The following is a 13497-nucleotide window of genomic DNA, read 5'->3' as shown; positions in this document are numbered from 1 at the left end:
TCTGGTCCCTATTTCTGGGTGATGGGACTCCAGAAAATTGTTTCTCTTTTTTACATCTTGTTTGGATTTTTTAAATTGAAAAATATAAGCTTTGCAAATAGATAAATTTAAAACAACTTAGAAGAGACATAATAGAAAGGGAAAGGAGGGAGACAGAGAGGAGAAAGGCTACGTGCCGAGGCCAAGGCCTCCAGCCCTGTGCCCATGCATGACGGGCTGGACCTGGGCACACGTCCCTGGCGGGCCCTTTCTGCCTCGCCCCAGGCCTGGCTCTCTCCCTCCTCTCGGAGGGTGCCGTGGGGCCAGGGCGTGAGAGCTGTTCCCGTAGTGGTTCCTGCTGGTGGAAAAGGCCAGGGCATCACACACTGAGCCTGTCCCCCACCTACTTGTGTCTTGCCCTTTAGAGGGCAGATGGCAGCACCCCCCGGTCACCAACACCGTGGATGGCTGAGGGAGGGAAACCGACGACTACTTCCATTGCTGCTACAGCAACAAGAACTGTGAAGTCTGTGATAACAGGAACATCAGTTCCCATGCATTGAGTGCCTGCTCTGTGCCCAGTTACCACACTGAGTTCTCGCCAACCTCTGGTCCGGTGGTGCAGCCACGGATATCAGTTCCCTTAGGGTCGTTTGATAGCTAATGATTTTACGTACATAAAATGCCTACTTATAATGGGATCATTACAGCTCCCTGTGAGACTGACACTACCATTCCCCCCACTTTACAGATGAGGAAATCGCTGCACAGAGAGGTTTAGTGACTTGCTCAAGGTCACCAAGCTAACAAGTGGCAGAGAGAAAAACTGGACCTGGGTGGTGTGGCTCAGACTCCAGAACCACAAAGCCAAAGCTGGCCTGAGTCTCGGGCTTAGGAAGCACAGGTTGATAGCCAGGGTCACACTGTGAGAGGCAGAACTGTGACCAGCTGGAAGCAGCAGCCTGAGACCTCTTGGTGCCTCAGTTTCCCCGGCTGCCTCTGCTGATGCTCATGGCTTCTGTCCCCTCCCAGCAGCGCTCCGCCTAATTAATCCTTGGGAACCACCAAGTGCCTTGTTTGACAGGTGTTTCTAGAGCACAAACATTTCTCTTCTTTCCCTCTCAACCCCTCTAGACAAGCAAGTGCTTCCCAGCTCAGAAAGTGCATTAACTACATGTTATTACTTTCTTCACCTTATTATTTGCTTGATACTTTGACATCTTGGGGGTCTTGCTGGCAGGGGAGAGACCCTTCAAGGGCACCTTTCACATGCAAACCAATCACCCCAGGGCCCCTACCCCCCCAGCCACCTCCCCCATGGAGCCCTCGCATGTCACCCCTGCCCTAATCACCCCAGGGCCAGGTGACCAGGGGCCTTCCTTACACTCCAGAGCCTGGTGAAACTATTCAAAGTAGCCAGTCCTAAACCTGCTTAGCCTGCTCGTCCTGCCTCATTCATTCTTCCTGCCAAAACCGCAATAAAGGCTCTCTGCCCATGGGTCCCCTTGCCCTTTCTACCCCCTGGCTGACCCTGCAGGGTGCGCCCCCTCCCCTGCGGGCTGTGAGTAACTGCTGTCTTTTCCATGGCAGTCATTTCTTGATCTGTTGGCCTCACCATACCTGAATAATAATTAGGGAAGGGATGGCCTAGCCAGAGCGGCACCTACAGGGTCATGGGTCTCTCACTAAGGGCCCCTCCCTCCCCCACCGCCACCAAAGCCCAGCACAACCCCTCGGACTCAGCTCTCCTTATCTCTGCCTCAGTGAGAGAAGTTCATACAATAGTTGCCAAGAGTGTGAATTCAAGGCCCAGCTGTGCCATTTCCAGGCTGTGCCCACCGGGCCACTTAATTAATCTCTTGGTGCCTCAGTGTCCCGGTCTGTGAAATGGAAAAATGATTCCCACTTCATATTTTTCTTCATTGCTGCCTGGGTCCCTCACGAAGGGAAGGGAAGCAACCTTGGTTAGCACCTGATATAAGGACCTGGGAGGTAGGCATCAGTGCCCCCATTCTGCAGATGAGAACAACAAGGTTCTGAGAGGCACACATGTTCCCCCAGGTCAGGGGAGAGGAGCAGCGGAGCCACAGTACAAGCCTGTTTCATTGTGTCTGTTCTCCGTGAACAGGGCCAGGGCCAGGCAGACGAGACATCCAGGGTGCAGCTCGTAGGGTGGCGCTCACCCCTGCTTCAGGCACTGAGAGTGGTACCCCCATAACTATGAGGCCCTAGATGCCCCGCTCACCTCATGCTAGTCCCAGCCCTGCCCATCGAACGTGCTTACCAAGGCTCTTACCTCTCCCAACCCTGCCCTCATCTTTGGTTCTGGTCTTCATCTTAATCAACCCACATAGGAAGAAATGGGGTCCTGGGGACAACCTCTTAATGTCCATGGAAAGCTAAGGCTGGGCTTGCTTTGTGCATGTGTTTTTTGGGGGGGTGCAGGGGGATCAGGGTACCGGCAGACCAGGATGGACTCCCCTCAGGGCCGTCAGCCCGGAACTCCCCCCACCAGCAGGGCCTGGGAGGGGCAGCCTCGGGGAACGTGCTTCTAGTTTTTCTCCATTTCAAGGGGGGGGAGGTCCAGCCCCTGCTGTGCCAGCCCTGTTCCCTCAGCTCCATGATTTGGCACAAGCCGTTCCCTCTACTTACAGCACCATCTCCCTGCTCTTCCTCCCTCTCTCCCCAGCCTTCACCTCTCCTTCAGCATCCTCCACTTCTTGGCTTGTGACCCTGGCAAATTACCTCCCTCTGCTCTGATTTTCTCTAGCAAAGGCAACAATATAGTTTTCCTGGACATTAAGTGAGAAAATTCGTGTGCAGTGCTTGGAACACTGTTTTGCACATAGTAAGTGCTCATAGGACATCCGCTGTTATGATTATTATTATCCATACCATCCTTTAGGTCTGAGTTTAAACACCGCTTCCTCCAGGAAGCCCTCTCTGACTATCTCTGCTCTAGTCACTCGCCCTGCTGCGTGCCCTGACACATTATGTTAGGGTAAAAACCCATCACTTGTAACACTGAAGTAACTCTTTACTCACCCCTGAGACCAGTAGGGTATAAAAATTTGCAAATTATTTGTTTTGCTAAAAAATATATATGAATTAGAGTAAGTTCAAGGTTAACCCTAGAATGGCACCAGTCTCTGAGAGAGGCCAAACGCCAAGGAGCTTAGAGTAAAGGCAAACACTGTGGGAATAATTTTCCCTTGGGAATTTGAGTCTCCCCCCCCAACATTGGGCTGGGAACCCCTGTTCTTAGCCACTGAGTTTCCCAGTCTAATGCCCCCTACAGAGCAGCAGAGTCTCTGTGTGACCATTTGAGGGAAGAGGCAGTGTCGTCTCATTGCATAGGCCTGCGGCCCTGTGGCCACACTCGGGAGGGAGCGGCGTGGGGCACAGGGGAGCCCGGACCCAGGAGGGGGCTGATGGGAGGATCCGGGCTCTGCTGGGCTCTGAGGCCTTGGTTTCCCCACCGTAAAGCCGGGCGAGCCGTGCCTACCTCCCAAGATTGTTCAGGGAACCAGGCGGGCAAAGGCCGGGAAGCCCTGGCCCGCGCCTGGCTGTCTCCTCCGCCTCCCCTTCCCCGCCTGACGGGCGTGTGTCAGGAGACAGATGTGTCAGCGTGTGTCATTATAAACCCAGAGGGAGCTGCTGCACCCACCTTCGCCTGTCAGGGGCTGTTTAAAACGCTGCACTGAGAAGTAAAATGGAAACGAGTTAAACGCCCGGGTCCGGGAGATGGGTTAAACAAACTCATTCGGATGGATGAAGATTGTGCCGCCAAATGTTTACAAGGAACCCGAAGCAGCACAGGGAATGTTTATGATACAATTTTGAGAAGGAAAAAAATCGGGCACAATATGGTACAAGCAAGATGGTGTGACCTGTGCCAACACGAGGCGTCCCGAGGCTGAGCAGGAGCCTGCAGGGGGGGCAGGCCCCAGGCGCGGCGTGGGCGTCGGGCGAGTCGTTTCCATTTCATTTCTTCAAATTGTGTTTAGTTTTGTGTTTATTTTACGTTGCAATTTTAATTTTTCTTGCATTTAATTTTATATTTAAAATATAACAAATTCTGACGAGAAAATACCCCTCTTGGAAAGGGTGGGTGTGGAATTCCCACGGGTGACCAAGTGCAACGTTGAGGGTCTGGCGGTTAGATGCTGGGGTGACCGGGACAGGCAAGGCACGGAACCGGGGGCAGCAAGCAGTGCGGGGCAGGCGGAGCTGACCTTGACCCCTTCCCCATTCCCTTCTAGTTGTGTGACCTTGGGCAAGTCACTGAAATCCTCAGAGCTCCAAGGTGCTCATGGGCCCAATGGAGGTGAGAATCCCCACCTCCCCGAGGACCTACAAAAGCCACCTAGCAACGTCTTTGACTAATGCTTTTCCTTCTCTACATTCTGTGGGTATTTCGGGGGGGGGGCTCCCCACCACCCAGATCTGGACACTGGCAGCTGCTGCAGAGGCCCCTAGCACAGGATCCATGGGCAGGATTTCTCTCGCCCGTCTTTCCTTCAACCAGCATGGACCCAGTCCATGAGTGAGGTCCCCAAGGCCCTTGGGGTCCTGAAACTCGACTCTTTGCAAGTCAGGGAGTGTTGCGTCCTTGCCTCATCTTCAAAGGGATGCTGAGTTAAGGAGCAGCTGCCTCCTTTTGCCGAAAGCCTTTGAAGTCCAGGCCCCGGAGAGCAGGGGGATTGGACGAGCTGACCTTGAAGGATCCCATCCAGGCCCAACCCGAGGGGCTGAGATTGTCTTCTGCACTCTCATCACAGCCCCCCCTACCCTCGCCACTCTCCGCGACTGGGCCGGTGCCCCCTCCCTCAGTTCTGGTCTACATCCACAGCAGTATAAGTGCCTTGCAAATGACTGTCACCCTCCTAGACCCTGAGTCCCTGGAGAGCACAAACTGGGTCTTGTTCAGCTTGGCAGGAGCTGGCACGGGGCAGGTGCTGGGGAGATGATTGATGAATTAGTTCACTAAATTAGTTAATCACATTACCTCCTCTCCCCTCCCCCCATAAGATGTTACCAGAGAGGCCAAGGCATCCTCGAAGCTCCCCTAGGAGGGACCAGGATGTGTAATAAGAGCAAATCTCTGTGTTGGGCACCTGCTTACCCTGTTCTTACCCCCTTTTCATCCCCCAAAGTACCTTAGGAGGTGGGTGTTGTTGCTCCCACTTTACAGATGAGGACACCGAGGCTGGGAGAGCTTACATGACTTGCCAAGCAAGTGGTGGAGCTGGCACTTAACCTGGGGCTGCGGCCCCGAGATTGGAGTCTGCAGCATCCCTCTCTGTCCCCCCTGTCAGAGGCTGAAGGCTCTATCCAACAATTGAACTATTTCCCTTCCAAGACATGCTACGGGCTAAAAATATTCCTATTTTTAACAACTTTATTGAAGTATAATCGATGTATTATGAAATCCACCCATTTTAAGTGTAGAATTCGGTGATTTCTAGTAAATTTCATGGAGTTGTTCAACAATCGCCACAATCTAATTTTAGAAAGTTTCCACCATTCTAAAGAAACCTCATGCCCATTAGCAGCCACTCTCCTCCCCACTCCCAGCCCCAGGCAACCGCTAATCTACTTTCTGTCTCTATAGATTTGCTTTTGGGGACGTTTCGTATAAATGGAACCATACAACACAGAGCCTTTTGTAACTGGCGTCTTTCACTTAGACAGTGTCTTTGAGGCCCATCCACGCTGTAGTAGGCACGGGCACTATGTCGCTTTTTATGGCAAGTAGGATGCCATCGCGTGGGCGGGCCACACTCCGTTTACCCATTAACCACTTGACGGACATTTGGGCTGTTTCCAATCTGTGATTAACGATGCGACCGTGAATCTTTGAGTGACCCACTTACAAGTCTTTGAGGAAACTTACATTTTTATTCCTCATGAAATTTCTAGGTTATATAGTAAAGTTACACTGAACTTTCTAAGAAACTGCCAAGCCCTTTTCCAAAGTGGCTGCACCGTTTTCATTCCCGTCAGCAGTGTGTGGGGCTCCAGTGTCTCCACGTCCTGACCAACACTCCCCACCGTCTGTGGTTTTGTTGTGACAGCCAATCCACGGGACATGAAGTGGTTTCTCGTGGCGGTTTTGATTTGCCTTAGTAACTAATGATGTTGAGCTTCTTTTCACGTGCTTATTGGCCATTTGGGTGTCTCCTTTGGTGAAATACCAATTAACACCTTTTCGCCCATTTTGACTGGGTTATTTGTCTTCTTGTTGAGTTGTGAGAATCTGTTTTGTTCTACTAATGCTACATTCTTGTAATTGCTTTGAGGGGGGAAGGAGAGAGGAGCTTATTTTGGTGGGAAAACAGACCCGAGTTCAAATGTTGGCTCTGCCACTTTCAAAAGGGTCTGAAACTTGAACGTCAGTTGCAATAATGCAAACAAAGCAGCAGCACATAGTAGGGGCTTGTCTTCTATTTGCTCACAAATATTTGTTGAGCCCAGCTCTGTACTGAGCCCTATGGCTGGAACTGGGGGTCAAGCAGGAGACAAGGCAAACAGGCAAGTCCTGCCCTCGTGGAACTCACATGCTAGAGAGAAAACAGACAATAAATAATAAAACCAACGTATAATATAATGTCAGGGAGTGATAAGTGAAAAATACAGCAGGGTGAAGGGACAAAGTGTGGCCAGAAGCCTTCTTGGATAGGCGGTTATTAGTTAGAATATAGATTTGTCTGAATGCACCCATGGTCCAACAGAACAGTGGCTTAAACAAAATAAAAGTTTCATTTCTCTCATCACCAGGGCTGGTTTGGTGGCTCTGCTCCTCAGGGTCAAGCAGGCACCCAGGCTCTTCCACATTGTGGCTCTGTCTTCCCTGGAGCTTAGCCCTCCCTCCTCTATATCTCTACGGAGGCTTGTCCAAGACCGACACAGTTGGCATGACTTCATTTCACAGAGATCACTCAGGGGAGAGCTTGGACTCAGGTAGAAGGCGAAAGGTGGTCAACATGGGCTATATTTCGGAGGGAGAGTTGAAAGGACTTATGGAGATGGGTTGGGTGTGGAATTTGCAAATACAAGAGGAACCCAGGACTACTGCTATTTTTCTGACCAAGCATTCATGCTCATATAGGCTGACTGTGTCCAACGGTGATAACACTATCGAATCCACGAGTCAGGCCACACCCCTCTCTGCTCCAAACCACCCACATGCGTTCCCATTCTGTAGAACAAAACCCACACCCTACACGACGTGCCAGGCCCTCTCACCAGATCCTCAGAACCATCTCATGAAGTAGATGTGGCTCCCTCATGTTTTAGATGAAACGACTAAGCCAGACCTGCAAAGTGATGCCCAAAGTAGCACCACCTGTGAGTGGCAGATGCAGGATTTGGGGCTGATTCTGAGGCTCAAGCTCTCATTTATTGAACAGAGCTCCATGGGACCCATGTCCCCTGCCAGGCCAGGCGGCATTGATTACATCGCTGTGCTGCCTGCTCTGGCTCAGGTCCTCCAACGTCCTCAGCCTCTGCCTACATACACATGCACATGGATGCACACACATGCAGCAGACACATGCGCACACGCGCACACACACACACACACACACACACCCCATCCCCAGCCCCACTCCTTTGCTGCTGCTTCATCTCACATTATGCATGAGCCCAGCAGGGGGGCTGGCATGTCAGACTAAAATAAGAACTCTATCATCTTCAAAGGCACCCTGGACTGTTCCATCCAGAACTGCTTTTTGCACAGTGAGAGTTTCTTTCTGAGCCCCTAGCGGGGGCTACAGTGTTCCCAAGACCCCCCAAAGGATCACAGTGTCCCCTTCCTATGACGCCTCACCGGGTGCCTTGCCACTAGAGATGTACAATAAACGTGGTTGGGGGTGCAAATCCTTCCCAGGCTCCCGCTTTTGCCTGGTGGTTCTCTCTGCTGGTAAGGGCCCTAAACCAGGAGGCCTGAGTTCAAATCAGGGCCAGCGAGAGGCAGAGCCAGGGGTCAAACCCGGGTCCCCCTGACTCTGGGACAGTGTTCACATCACTGTCACCTGGCATTCTGTTACCATTCAAACTTCTCTGCAGGATCAGACAAGGAGCCATAGGGACACTAGAGACCATTTGGCCTGACATTCTTGTATTGTAGATGGGGACCCACGTGCCCATTCTTGGGGTACAGCATTCTAGGGGACACAGAGCAAGGTAGTGCCGTAGCCAGGATGAGGACCTGGTCTCCTGATTGTCCACCTGGGACTTTTTCCCACCCCCTTCTTTCATGTACCAACCCCTCTGGCCTGAGAAAGAGCCCAGCTCCTCCCCACCCTGCGCATACACACACACGCACACACACACCTCTCCCTGTCGTCACGTGTACAACATCCATATCAACCTTGGCCACTGCTGCGTTGACTGTTCTTTATGTCTGAGCTGGTTAGGATCTACCCAACACACTTCATTTCACAGATGGGGAAACTGAGACCGGGACAGGAAGTGCCAGACCCAAAGCCACTCCGCCAATTACCGGGGAGCCAGCACTCCAGTCCCGTTCTCCGGCTCACTTTCCTGTGCTCTGTGCCCACTGCCACCCACCCACACGTGTTCTCTGCAGCTGATCACAGACATCAGGCGCCAGCCGGCTGAGGGACCTCCCTGTGCCCTCACCCAGCCCCTGGAGGCAAAAGAAGGCTGTGGGCCTGGAAGGTTCTGAAAGAGCAGTTTCCAAATCCTCAGCGTCCAGACTTGGCACGGTGGCTGCCTCCGGCTCAGACTCAGAGCAGGAAAAACCAGTTTTAGGAGGCCACCCTGGGCTGCTCAAGGCCACCTTCCTGCCCAACTTTAACTCTGCAGTGGGGAAAGCAGGGGTCAGGTGCCCAGACGAGGGGCACTGGGGTAAGCCTGGGGTTCAGGCTTCGAGCTGCAGAGTGGCAGTCCCCCAGACACCGCTGAGCCTCAGCTTTCCCACCTAGGAATCATAAGAGTACCTACCTCTCAGGTTGTTGTTGCTAAGGGTTAAGTGAGGTGCTTAGCACAGGGCATTGCACAGATTGAAAGCACAAAAATGTTATGATTTCATTGTTCTAATATATAATAATAATTGCCGTACACGGAAGAGCCGATGCTTGAGCTGGATCCTGAAGGCCAAGAGGAATTGTCAGGCTGGCAAAGGACCAGCACAGCTCCTCAGGGGAATGGTGCAGGGGCAGAAGCCAAGGCCAGAGAGGAAGCTGAGGATGGGGGGCCGGACTAGAAACCCCTGCCTTGGCCTCCAGCACCACAGGGAGGCCTCTGATGGGGTCCCAAGGCCGACAGAAGCTCGAATTCTCCACCCACTGCCTTCTGCGTGTTCCCACTGATGGAACATACATCCAGGGTCTCGCATCACAGGGATGAAATTTCATCTCCCCACCAATTTTACAGATGGGGAACTGAGGCCCAGAGAACAGGAGTCACTTGCCCAGGAACACACAGCTATTTCTTGACTATGCCAGGACCCCGCCCCAGGGGCGCTGACCCTGGAGGAGGTGACTGACCACTGTATCTGGATGTTTCAGGTCTCCGGCTCGCTCAGCCTCTCCAGTACCAGCTCTTTTGCCTTTTCTTTCTCTGTTTTATTTCCAAGCCTTATCTGACATCTAACTCAACACAATTGACTGGTCCCTGTAGCTCTGAGAATAACTTAAAGAAGGAACGGATGGCTGAGCTCGGAGACAGCAGCCAGCTCCACTCCCCTGTGTCCCCTCATGTCACCGAGACTCAGTCCCCTGCTCCAGTCATCACTTACCTCCATCCAAACACAGCTCTTCCTCGCTTGGAGCCTCTGCACACTTGCTCCCTCCCCCAAACGCCTTCCCCAGGAAATCTGCGAAACCACATCAGCTCCTTCCAGCCGGAGCACCTTCCAGCCGCCCCGGGGATTCCTGGCCCTGCTGACACCAGCTCACGCCTCTTGGTACTTAAACAAATTAAAGGCTCTGTCTGTACTGCATTCATCTGCTCTCGTTAACATGGATTTGTCTGTTCTCATTTATTCATTTGTTTCTTTGACAAATGTTTACCGAGCAGCAACTGCGAGCCAGACACTCCGAGTGGGCACGGCCTGCCGTCCGGGCGCTCACCTTCTCGTGGGGAGGGTGGCACTGGGGGGGGAACCATGGGTCCTTGTAGCTGTCGGGTGCTGGGTGTCCCGGGGGCTCTGTCTTTGTCTCAGGAGCTTCCTGGTCAGGAACCTCGCTAGGTAGGCGAGGGTCTCTCCGTTTTCACAGATGCTGCCTGGAGATGACTGGAGGTTTCTGAACCAAGGCTGCGGGGCCATGAGCTGACCTGTTAATGCCTAAAGCAAAGGCACTGCAGTCTGCTCCCCTTTATATGGGTTTGGGGGTGTCTCCTCCATTTGCTCTCCCCCTGGGTGCCCAGAAGAGGAAACTGAACCAGGATCTGGTTGAACATGTAGACTTGTCTCCGCCACAGGGTTGCCATGAGGATTAAATGACAAAGAATGGGGAGTTCCTAGCCCAGTGGCTGTCACATAGTAGGTGCTCAAGGAAGCTGCTTTTTGTCCATTCTCCATTTGTTGCTCCATCCCCAGAACCAGCCCTGGATCTGACTCCTAGCTGAGGTCCTTTGTGCTCGGTGCAGGGCCTCCAGTCCCACCGGCTTCCCTGGCTGCTCTCCCTCCGGCCTCCCTCCCCCTCCCCCTCCCCCTCCCCCTCCCCCTCCCCCTCCCCCTCCCCCTCCCCCTCCCACTCTCTGCAGCTTACCTGGGGCCCCATTCTCCACCTACCTCACCCGGGCACCTGTCTCTTTTCCAAGCTCCCATTTGCTATCTGCCAGAGCAGCCCTAACAGGCCAGTGAGACTGCGGGCTGCACTGAGTTAGCTCCATTTAGAGGCTCTCCGGAGCCAGACCAGCTCTCCAGAGTCTCTGGGGGAAAAAAGAGTAAGGCCCAGGCTCACTCCCCCACACAGCCCCTCCCTGCTGGTTTGGGGGAGCAGCTGGGAGACACAGCCGTGCCCACTAGGCTCCCAGTCACCCCTGGAGCCCCACTCTCCACCAGGGATGGGCAGGAGAGTCTCTCTCCTGGTGGTCTCTTGAAAAGACAAGATGTGGGGGCCCAAAGACAGGATGGTCCTCATCTTAATTCACCTTGACTCATCCAATCACCATGACAATTCATATAGAAGCAAATTTTACTGGCCTCATTTTAAAAATAAAAGAAATCGAGTCTTGGAAGTCACAAAGCAGTATTTTTTAAACTTATCTGGCCAGGAAATCTTTTCTGCATGGAGTAAACCCAAGCGCACACTTCAGCACATGTCACCCTCGGCTGGCCCATTTCTTACCCCAAAGCCCTTGGACACTTACTTCCAAAAGCTCAGTGTGCGCCTTCCCCTAGCTGAGGGCTTCTTAACCAGGACCCCAAGGGCCTGGGACTTCCAGAATGCGCATGCAAAATATTATGTGTGTACAATTTTCTAGCAAGAGTTCATAACTTCCAATAGATCCTCAGAGGAGCCCAGAGCCCAGAATGAGTGAAGAGCCCCTGCCCTGGCTTGAGTCCCTCTGGAGAAGGCACAACTTTAATCTGGGGTTTTGCAAAAGCTAACGGAGCAGCAGAGATGTGGCAAAGAATGCCATGAGCAGGGGAAATAGCCCGTGCAACAGCAGAGACGAGGGGACAGTAAACAGACAAGCTTGGCTGGAGCAGAACGAGTGTTTGGAAACAGTGACAAATGAGGTCGGGGTATTGCGGGGACCTTGGAGAACAGGCCAAGGTGTTTCAGATTGCCTGGGAGAGGCCAAGGGGAGCCACAAGACATACTGAGCCGGCAGTGGCGGCTCAGGAATGGGTTTGCAGAAGAGGCAGGCTTGGGCGGAGGGGACGGACGCGCTGCCTGGGTGGGGCCCCGGGGACCCTGGAGCTGGGTGCGGGGAGCCCACTGCCCCTTGAAGGGCGCGCAGGGCTGGTAGCTGCAGGAGGCGGAGACGGCGCCTGCGAACAAGGTCGCAGACCTTGGGGTGCCTGGTTTGAATCTCAGGTCCATCTCCTGGCTGTGAGGCTTTAAGTAACTTAACCCTGCTAGCTTCTTCCTCTTAAAACAAGGATAACCGTGCCTGCTTGGTAGGTTGTGAAAAGTCACTTAAAGGAAAAACTGCGTCTGAAGCTCTTTGCCAAGGGCACAGCACACGGCCAGCCCTCGGCAATGATGGCTCCTCTTCCGATCCATCGATTCATCCTGTAAACACTTACCACCCTCCAAGTGCTCTCATGGGCATCTTAGTGTGTTTCTGACAATAGCCCCATAGACGGTTGGCATCTCGCCTATCTGAGCGGTAGGGAAGCAGAGGCACAATGGAGATTTTCATACCCAGAATCAGCAGTGACATCTATTGAGGTTGTTGTGGGAAGTCAGATGTCAGAGGTTCAGTGACAGAAGTGTCTCTGTCTGACCCAGGGTGAGAGAACATGCACGCCCTTGGTGATGTTGAAGGTCACTCAGTTGGTTGATTCTTGAGATTGTGGGTGGGTGGGGCACCGAGCCAGGTGTTTATAGGGCTTTGTGTAGGCATCTGGTTGACATGAGGTTCTGATTTTTTGAGGCTGGGGAGATCCTGCATGCTCACAAGCTCCTAGGTAACCCTCCTTTAAGTAGCAAGGGTTCCTAGAGAATGGGTTGGGAGTAAAACAGACTTGGCCTTGGGGAAGAGCCTAAGCCTCAGTTCCCTCATCTGTAGAATGGGTCTCACCTCCCCTGCAGGGCTGGTGTGAAGATTAATAGAGATGGTACCTGCAGCCTCAGCAGAGCACAGAGACTGGCACAGAGTGGGCACTCAGTAAACACCAGCTGCTATTATTATTATTACTGTTGGCTTTGAGCCCTCTGTGAGAGCTTTCTCCCTGTACTTAGGCAGGCAGGGGGTTGTGCCACATACTCAAATCTCAGGATTCTTCCTTTGCTTCAACTCATTCCACCCCAGGAGCAAAAAATCAAGATGCACTCTGCCATCTCAAACGGCACCCACGAATCGCTTCACATTCAATTTCCCCATCAAATTCACAGGCACGTATCGCATGCCATTATTCCATTTCTTAATGGCCTGTGCGGTGAAAATTGTAAGTAGGACATTTCTTCATGCCCTTGGCATTTCCAACTCTTTAAAACTCTGTCGTGTCCCCCCCCCGCCCTTTTGGTGGCTGCGGCATGCCTAGCCCTCTCCAAAATCTGGGCGTCACCCTCCCCAGGCCACTGCTCATCCCAGAATGGAAAGGAACAGCAGTGGCCTGTCTCCTTGGAGAGCACCGTTGGCCTCCCTTGAGCCTCTGTGGAGGTGAACTTGGGCAGCAGGCAGCAGGGTGAGCTGGACAGGTGCCTGGTCCAGGGTCAAAGAGGAGGCTTGTTTCGAGCCCCACCTGCGTACCACTCACAAGCCGTGAGACCTTGAGCTAGATCCCCTCGCCTCCAGGGAGCCTCATCTATAAAATGGAGATGATAATGCCAACCTCACAGGGTGCTAGAATCAGGAGTTAGGGGCAAT

The sequence above is a fragment of the Miniopterus natalensis genome, chromosome 9 (genome assembly GCF_054644295.1).
Source record: "Miniopterus natalensis isolate mMinNat1 chromosome 9, mMinNat1.hap1, whole genome shotgun sequence".
Lineage (NCBI taxonomy): Eukaryota > Metazoa > Chordata > Mammalia > Chiroptera > Miniopteridae > Miniopterus > Miniopterus natalensis.
Note: the sequence above shows the minus strand (reverse complement) of the source record.